Here is a 10,187-nt window from a genome sequence, read left to right on the forward strand (position 1 = left end):
ACTGCTTGACAATTCCTTTGCCATAAAACCCCCATAGGTGTAATTGGGGTAACCAGACAAAAAATTGGTTTTATGACAAAACGGCCCCCTAGAGTGGGCCATCTTCTCGCTCAAACTAAAAAAGTAGTGGCTTCTTATCTAGGATTAATAGCTACTTTGATATTAAAAGAAAAAAGCGGAACATTGAATTATTTGGTAAAGAGCCATCAGAAATTGTAATTCCATATAATAAAAAACAACTTGATGTGCTTCTAATGTTTGAAAATTGGCAGATTACTATAAGAAACTATTTTGGTCAAAATTTTTGCATCATTTTCCTTCACATGTTTTGCTGAATTTTATATCCAGACATCCAGTTATTTTTCCTGTCAGATGTAAACAGTCTCCTATTCCAAATGCTCAGATAGCCTTTACTGACAGGTCAGCAAATGGTAAAGCCTCCATAGTTACTAAAAATCACCAAAAGGTTTTAGAAACACAGGAAACTTCAGCTCAAAGAGCTGAACTAACAGCAGTCATAGAGGCTTTTGCTATGTTTACAGATGAGGAATTTAATCTTTACTCTGATTCTCAGTATGTGGTCAGGCTGATTCCACACATTGAAACTGCGGTTTTGCCTGAAAATAAAACTACCATATTTCATTTGTTAACTAAGTTACAGCAACAAATTTGGAAAAAAAAATATTTTTCATTGGACACATTCGGGCTCATTCCAGATTGCCTGGCCCTTTAAATGCCTTTAATGATTTGGCTGACTTGTTAACCAGAAATACAGTGGCTACTGTGATTGAGGAGGCCAGAGCCTCTCACTCACTTCATCATCAATACGCTACTGCTTTAAGACATCAATTCCAAATTCCCAGAGAGACTGCTCGAGAGATTGTGCGTTCTTGCTTACACTGCCCCACTGTTTATAATAATCTACCTATGGGAGTTAATCCTCATGGTCTCAAACCTAACGTACTCTGGCAGACAGATGTAACTCATGTTTCTTCATTTGGAAAACTGTCCTTTGTTCATGTAACTGTAGATACCTTTTCTCACGTTATTATTGCAACTGCTCGTACCAGAGAGGCAGGTAAAGATGTGATACAACATCTCTTTACTTGTTTTTCATATTTGGGCCTGCCAAAAGCTCTGAAAACTGACAATGCTCCTGCTTACACTTCTAAGTCTTTTCAGAAATTTTGTATAAAGTTTCAAATTAAACATAATACAGGCATCCCTTATTATCCACAGGGACAAGCCATTGTTGAAAAAACGCATCAAACATTAAAAATCCAAATTCAAAAACTAAAAGAAGGGGAGTTTAAGTATAGTTCTCCCCATCAAATCTTGCAACATGCTCTTTTCGTAATAAATATTTTAAATACTGATTTCAGCCAGAACTATTGCAATGCTTCGTCATTGGTGCCTGGAGCAATTAAATGCAAAACCATTAGTCAAATGGAAGGCCCTCTCAGGACAATGGAAGGGTCCTGACCCATTATTAACTATCGGTCGAGGATGTGCTTATATTTTTCCACAGGATGCAGATTCTCCAATTTAGACAGGCTGATTCACCATGTTGCAGACCCCCAGACATCCAGTTCACCCATTGCTTCGATCACAAAAGAGGAGCCCGCCAGAAGGGGAGGCAAAATAAACATCGAGATCCCGGCGGGACCGACGGGGCTGCTGCAACATGAACTCCAACCAGAAAATAATTCTACTTATTCTGATTTGGCTTGTCTACCCTCTTCTTATGTTTTTCTCTTTACCAATGATTCTGGAAAACTTAATGTACATGTGACTTTAAACTGGTGGACCCAATGTAGTGACCTGTGAACAATGTATGCTTTCATCTTGTTTGACCCCTCAATATAATGTTTGCTCTTTTGTGGTGTTACATCGCCCACCCTATCTCATGATACCTGTGACAGTGACTAGCCACTGGTATGACAATTACGGCCTTGCCGTGTTACAACAACTACGAGATTTAATGCGACAACGGCGATTTGTGGGCTTACTTATTTTAGGAATATCGGCTTTGATAGCAGCAATTACTTCTGTTACTGCGGCAGCAATATCATTGAGTCAACAAGTGCATACTGCCCAATATGTTGATACCATGTCTAAAAATGTCTCTTTAACTCTAGCAACACAGGAAGTTATAGATAGAAAATTGGAGATGAGAGTAGATGCCTTAAAAGAGGCAATAATGCATATTGGGACTGATTTACAGGCTTTAAAAGTGAAAATGGCTTTGTCTTGCCACGCTGATTATCGGTGGATATGCGTGACATCTTTAAAGGTAAATGAGACAGATTATGAATGGGAAAAAATCAAAAATCATATCTCAGGTGTTTGGAACAGCTCTGACATTGGCCTGGACTTAGGGAAACTTCATAATCAAATACAGACCCTGAAACACTCTTGACTGGATTTTACCGCAGCTAATGACTTTTTTCACACCTTCTCTAACTTTCATTTCAAGAAAAAACATTCTGTCTAATATCCTTGGATACATCGCTGCTGGTGCTTTAATTTTGCTTCTCATATTCATTCTTCCTTGTATTGTCAGGATTCTTCGGCAGAACATTCAGAAGCTCGCGACTGAGCTGCATCTGGCTGTTTTTAAGAAATAAAAAAGGGGGAGATGCTGGGAGCCGGCATATTGCATATTGAGTGAGGATCTGGAATAGCTCAACTGGAATTCTATCACTGCTGAGAGCCAGCGTGAGGCACTCCACCCATGACAAAGGTCATGAGGAAGGAGGCTCGGCATACGCAAAGGCGGGATCGAGCCTCAGGAGTCCCCCTGGAAATTCTCGAGCATCTACCCCCAAAACCAGAGTCTGCCTACTTTCTGCTTTGTGCTTTCACCTACACCTCTGACTTTACGGGGGGCTGTCTCCCACTACCTCTCTCAGAAAAAAGAGTTAGCTTACAGCTCCAGTTAATAATTCTTGGATGTGACAGTGTTTAACCTACAAACTCCTTTGGAAATCCTCTAGCCTGCCTGAATAGGTTTTTCCAGCCACATGTGATTGTTCAGAGCCTCCCAACTGTGAGAGGCAGGAGATGTTCTAAACTGCCTAAACACAGATTCCTTTGAGTAGTTAAAAGATTGATTAGAAATTGTATTGGTGAAGGGTTTTTCACTTGTTGGGCCAATGTTTGCTGCTAAGTCTCCATACTCCTTACCTACTGTGTCCTTGGCAGTGTATTGATTGATATAATGGGTGTATAGAAATGTAAAATGCAGCTTTGTTCAATGCTTTTTGGAAGGCTGGCGCCTGACTTTGGAATAATCACCTTTAGAGAAAGATAAGTTTCTTAAAATGTTAACAGGCCTCCGGGCCAGAAGATGATGTCAATCACCTGAACTTTTGCATATGATAAGTTTGCAGGAAGAAAGCCTGGCTTGCTGCATGACTCTACCCCTTCCCCCATTATCCTCTATGCATACCTTAAGGTATAAAAACTACTTTGGAAAATAAAGTGCGGGCCTTGTTCACTGAAACTTGGTCTCCCCATGTCATTCTTCCCTTTAACTTCTGGCTGAGCGTCCATCTGGAGCGTGGATGTCCTCTGCGACCATTTATTTGCCTGGGCTTCTAAGACCCACTCGAGAAGGTGTCTAAGGTGGGGCACCTTCCGCTATTCGAGAGGGCGCCTGCGGCCTCCGTGGTCAGAGCTAACCTGGTGTCACGGGTTATATTGATTTTCCGCGTAAACCAAGCCACTCAGCTTCTTTTCTCCACTGAATTTTCTTACTGAGCTATCCTTATTTCAGCCGCTTTTCTCCACTGAATTTTCCTACTGAGCTATCCTTATTTCAGCTGCTTTTCTCCACTGAATTTCTTCACTGAGCTATCCTTATTTCAGCTTCTTTTCTCCACTGAATTTTCCTACTGAGCTATCCTCATTCTATTACTCTTTGAATCTTTGATGAATAAATAAATATAAATAGGTCGCCGACGCCGTCCCCGCTTCGAATACCCTGGATCAGCCGGGGCTGGTCCCCGGAAGTTTATTTTTCTGGAATTGAGCTACAGGCGTTGCTTATATATTTTTGAGATTAATTTTTTGTCAGTTGCTTCATTTGCTATTATTTTCTCCTATTCTGAAGCCTGTCTTATCGCCTTGCTTATAGTTCCCTTTGTTGTGAAGAAGCTTTTAATTTTAATTAGGTCCCATTTATTTATTTTTGCTTTTATTTCCAATATTCAGGGAGGTGGGTCATAGAGGATCCTGCTGTGATTTATGTCAGAGAGTGTTTTGCCTATGGTTCTCTAAGAGTTTTACAGTTCCTGGTCTTACATTTAGATCTTTAATCCATTTTGAGTTTATTTTTGTGTATGATGTTAGAAAGTGTTTTAGTTTCATTCTTTTACAAGTCTTTGACCAGATTTCCAAGCACTACTTGTTAAAGAGACTGTCTTTTCTCCGTTGTATATTCTTGCCTCCTTTGTCAAAGATAAGTTGTCCATAGGTGTGTGGATTTGTCTCTGGGCTTTCTATTGTGTTCCATTGATCTATATTTTTGTCTTTGTACCATTACCATACTGTCTTGATGATTGTGGCTTTGTAGTAGATTTTGAAGTCAGGCAGGTTGATTTCTCCAGTTCCATTCTTATTTCTCAAGATTGCTATGGCTATTCAAGTTTTTTTTTTTTTTTTTTTTTTTTTTTTTTTTTTTTGTATTTACATACACATTGTTAAATTATGTGTTCTAGCTCTGTGAAAAATACTGTTGGTAGGTTGATAGGGATTGCATTGAATCTATAGATGGCTTTGGGTAGTATACTCATTTTCACTATATTGATTTTTCCAATCCATGAACACTGTATATTTCTCCAACTATTAGTGTCCTCTTTGATTTCTTTCACCAGTGTTTTATAGTTTTCCATATATAGGTCTTCTGTTTCTTTAGGTAGATATATTCCTAATTTTTTTTTTTTTTCATTGCAATGGTGAATGAAATTGTTGCCTTACTTTCTCTTTCTATTTTCTCATTATTAGTATATAGGAATGCAAAGGATTTCTTTGTGTTGATTTTATATCCTGCAACTTTATAATATTCATTGATTAGCTCTAGTAATTTTCTAGTGGCATAAGAGACTACTATCAGCAACTATATGCCAATAAAATGGACATCTTGGAAGAAATAGACACATTCTTAGAAAAATACAACTTTCCAAAACTGAACCAGGGAGAAATAGAAAATCTTAACAGACCCATCACAAGTAGGGAAATTGAAACTGTAATCAGAAATCTTCCAGCAAACAAAAGCCCAGGTCCAGACAACTTCACACATGAATTCTACCAAAAATTTAGGGAAGAGCTAACACCTATCCTCCTCAAACTCGTCCAGAAAATTGCAGAGGAAGGTAAACCTCCAAACTCATTCTATGAGGCCAACATCACCCTAATACCAAAACCTGACAAAGATGCCACAAAAAAATAAATCTACAGGCCAATATCACTGATTAACATAGATGCAAAAACCCTTAACAGAATCTAACAAACAGAATCCAATAACACATTAAAAAGATTATACATCATGACCAAATGTGCTTTATCTCAGGGATGCAAGGATTCTTCAATATTCACAAATAAATCAATGTAATACACACATTAACAAATTGAAAAATAAAAGTCATATGATTATCTCAATAGATGCAGAGACAGCTTTTGACAAAATTCAACATCCATTTATGATAAAAACTCTCCAGAAAGCAGGAATAGAAGGAACATACCTCAACATAATAAAAGCTATATATAACTAACCCACAGCAAACATTATCCCCAATGGTGAAAAATTGAAATCATTTTCCCTAAAGTCAGGAACAAGAAAAGGGTGCCCACTCTCACCACTACTATTCAACATAGTTTTGGAAGTTTTGGCCACAGTAATCAGAGCAGAAAAAGAAATAAAAGGAATCCAGATTGGAAAATAAGTAAAACTCTCACTGTTTGCAAATGACATGATCCTCTACATAGAAAACCCTAAAGACTCCACCAGAAAATTACTAGAACTAATCAATGACTATAGTAAAGTTGCAGGATATAAAATCAACACACAGAAATCCCTTGAATTCCTATACACCTTGAATTCCTAATCCCTTGAAATCCTATATAATGAGAAAATAGAAATATAAATTAAGGGAAACATTACATTCAGCATTTTGCATTTCTAAAGTCACAATTTATCTTTTAAAATTCCATTAATTTTTAAGATTTTTTTTTTTTTGTACCATTAGCTCAATAAGTTCTTTTAATGCTGGTAAGAAGTAGTTATACTTGGAAGACACATCATATAATGGATAATTGATTCTGGGAAAGGAAATACTGCAAGAAAATTAAATATATTATCTGAATTTTTTTTCTCATACATTCTATTAAAATTTACACATTTGAAATATACTGCAATAAATACATACATTTATATTTGTATCTGTAAACATTTTAGGAATAATAGCTAAGCGTCCACATATACTATTTATCTTTACCAAAAACACCAATACAGTATACTAACACACATATATGGAATTTAGAAAGATCATAACGATAACCCTGTAAGTGAGACAGCAAAAGAGACACAGATGTACAGAACAGTCTTTTGGACTCTGTGGGAGAGTGAGAGGGTGGAATGATTCAGCAGAATGGCATTGAAACATGTATAATATCATATATGAAACGAATCGCCAGTCCAGGTTCGATGCATGATACTGCATGCTTGGGGCTGGTGCACTGGGATGACCCAGAGAGATGGTACAGGGAGGGAGGAGGGAGGGGGGTTCAGGATGGGGAACACGTGTATACCTGTGGCGGTTTCATGTTGATGTATGGCAAAACCAATACAATATTGTAAAGTAATTAACCTCCAATTAAAATAAATAAATTTTATTAAATAAAATAAATTCATATTAAAAAAAAAAAAAGATGATGCTGTTAAGTTGCTACACTCAGTCAGTCAGTCAGTTCAGTCACTCAGTCGTGTCCAACTCTTTGCGACCCCATGAACTGCAGCACGCTAGGCCTCCCTGTCTATCACCAACTCCCAGAGTTCACTCAAACTCACATCCATCGAGTCGGTGATGCCATCCAGCCATCTCATCCTCTATCGTCCCCTTCTCCTCCTGCCCCCAATCCCTTCCAGCATCAGAGTGTTTTCCAATGAGTCAACTCTTCGCATGAGGTGGCCAAAGTACTGGAGTTTCAGCTTTAGCATCATTCCTTCCAAAGAACACCCAGGGCTTATCTCCTTTAGAATGGACTGGTTGGATCTCCTTGCAGTCCAAGTGACTCTTCAACACCACAGTTCAAAAGCATCGATTCTTTGGCACTCGACTTTCTTCACAGTCCAACTCTGACATCCATACATGACCACTGGGTAAACCATAGCCTTGACCAGACAGACCTTTGTTAGCAAAGTAATGTCTCTCCTTTTCAATATGCTATCTAGGTTGCTACACTCAATATGCCAGCAAATTTTGAAAACTCAGCAGTGGACACAGGATTGGAAATGTCAGTTTTCATTCCAATACCAAAGAAAGGGAACTCCAAAGAATGCTTATGCTACCACACAATTGCATTCATTTCACATGCTAGTAAAGTAGTGCTCAAAATTCTCCAAGCTAGGCTACAACTGTATGTGAAACAAGAAGGTCTGGATATTCAAGCTGGATTTAGAAAAGGCAGAGGAATCAGAGATCAAATTGCAAGCATGTATTGGATCATAGATTAAAAAAAGAGTTCTAAAAAAACATCTACTTCTGCTTTATTCACTATGCCAAAACCTTTGACTGTGGATTACAACAAACTGTGGAAAATTCTTCAAGAGATGGGAATTCTGGAAAATTATTTCAAGAGATGTGAATTTCTCCTGGGAAACCTGTATACAGGTCAAGAAGCAACAGTTAGAACTGGACCTGGAACAACAGACTGGTGCACATTCAGTTCTGTTGTTGATCAGAGTGTGGCCGGGCAGCATGGACTGATAAGGGTTTTCCTTGCCCATTCATCATGTAGAGTACACTTCCAGTCTCTTGTCTTCTCATCACCATAGCTTCTTATATCCAGGTGAAGGAACTGGAGAAACATGCCTCTGGCCAGGCTTTTGAACTGATTCTCAGCCCTCAATCAAAAGAATCTCTCCCAGAATTTCCCCTTTCCCCTCCTAAGGATGAGGATCTTTCTCTGGAGGAAATTCAGAAGAAATTAGAAGCTGCAAAAGAAAGACACAGGCCCCATGAAGCTGAGGTCTTGAAGCAGTTTGGTGAGAAACGGGAGCACAAGAAAGAAGTGCTTCAGAAAACGATAGTGAAGAACCACAGTGTCAGAAAAATGGCGGAAGACAAGCTGTCCCACAACATGGAAGCCAACAAAGAGAAGCAAGAGGCACACGGCTACCAAACTGGACTGTTTACGAGAGAAGGACAAGCACATTGAGGAAGTGCGGAAGAACAAAGAATCCAAAGTTCCTGCTGATGAGACTGAAGTCAACTAATTTGTTCTGAGAACTGACTTACTCACTTTCCCCTTCCTAAATATCAAGACTGTACTGGCCAGTGTCATTTTACTTCCCCCCCATCCTCGAAAAATATTCTAGAAGCTGATGTAGGACTGTATAGGTAGATTCAGACCATATGATGTTGATTTATGGGCAAATTGGGAAGAAATAAAAAGTGTTTCTTTTTCTAAAGTGTCGAAGTCTTTCTAATGGAGCTATTTTTTCTTGTTGCTTTTTTTTTTTTTTTTTTTTTCTGCTTCAGTACACCTAGTGTGCTGGGTTAATGACTAGTACTGTATTGATTCCATGAAAGCATGTCTGTGAAAAGAGGATGTAGTGGCTTCTTTCAAATTGTTAGATGTTGAATATATGTTGTCTTTTAAATCCCAATTGTGTTCCAATTTTGCAGATGCTACAGTACTCGAATGGTTAATAAAACTGCACAGTGCTGTTAAAAAAAAAAAAAAAAAAAAGAAGAACAGAGTGGTTCAAAATTAGCAAAAGAGTACTACAAAACTGTATATTGTTGCCCTGCTTATTTAACTTATATGCAGAATACATCATGTGAAATGCCAGACTGGATGAAGCACAAGCTGGAATCAAGATTGCTGGGAGAACTATCAACAACCTCAGATATGAAGATAATAAAAAGAAAAACTAAAAAGCCTCTGGAAGAAAGTGAAAAAGGAGAATGAAAAAGCTGGCTTAAAACTCAACATTCAAAAATCTGAGATTGTGGCATCCAGTCCCATCACTTCATGGCAAATAGATGGGGAAACAGTGACAGACTATTTTTCTTGGAATCAAAAATCACTGCAGATGGTGACTGACACCATACAATTAAAAGACTCTTGCTCCTTGGAAGAAAAGCTGTGATAAACCTAATCAGTTCAGTCACTCAGTTGTGTCTGGCTCTTTGCGACCCAAAGAATTGCAATATGCCAGACTTCCCTGCCTGAAATCAACTCCTGGAGCTTGCTGAAACTCATGTCCATCAAGCTGGTGATGTCATCCAAACATCTCATCCTCTGTGATCCCTTTCTTCTCTGGCTTTCAATATATACCAGCATCAGAGTCTTTTCTAATGAGTTAGTTCTTCACATCAATTGACCATAGTATTGGAGCTTCAGGTTCAGCATCAGTCCTTCCAATGAATATTTAGGGTTTATTTACTTTAGGATTGACTGGTTTGATCTCCTGATAAATTTAGACAACATATTAAAAAACAGAGACATTACTTTGCCAAAGGTCTGTATAGTCAAAGATATGTGTTTTTTTTTTCAACAACTCATATATGAAGGATGTGAGGGTTGGACCATAAAGAAGGCTGAGTGCTGAAGAATTGATACTTTTTAAGTGTAGTATTGGAAAAGACCTTGAGAGTTCCTTGGACTGCAAGGAGATCAAACCAATCAGTCCTAAAGGAAATTAGTTCTGAATATTCATTGGAAGGAATGATACTGAAGCTGAACCTCCAATAATTTGGACACCTGATGCAAAGAACTAAATCATTGAAAAAGACCTTGATACTGGAAAAGATTGAAGGTAGGAACAGAATGGGATGGCAGAAGATGAGGTGTCTTGATGGCCTTGCGGACTCAATGGACATGAGTTTGAGCAAGCACTGGGAGACGGTGAAGGACAGGGAAGCCTGGAATGTTGCAGTGCCTGCTGTCACAAAGAGGTG

The 10,187-nt window shown here is 38.5% G+C and overlaps 1 pseudogene; it reads left to right on the forward strand.

Annotated features, from left to right (window-relative positions):
* The first annotated feature begins 1,906 nt into the window (after nt 1-1,906).
* LOC102401146 lies at nt 1,907-8,497 on the forward strand (annotated as a pseudogene).
* Nucleotides 8,498-10,187: the final 1,690 nt, after the last annotated feature.

Source organism: Bubalus bubalis, chromosome 10, assembly GCF_019923935.1.
Source record: "Bubalus bubalis isolate 160015118507 breed Murrah chromosome 10, NDDB_SH_1, whole genome shotgun sequence".
NCBI classification, from domain to species: domain Eukaryota; kingdom Metazoa; phylum Chordata; class Mammalia; order Artiodactyla; family Bovidae; genus Bubalus; species Bubalus bubalis.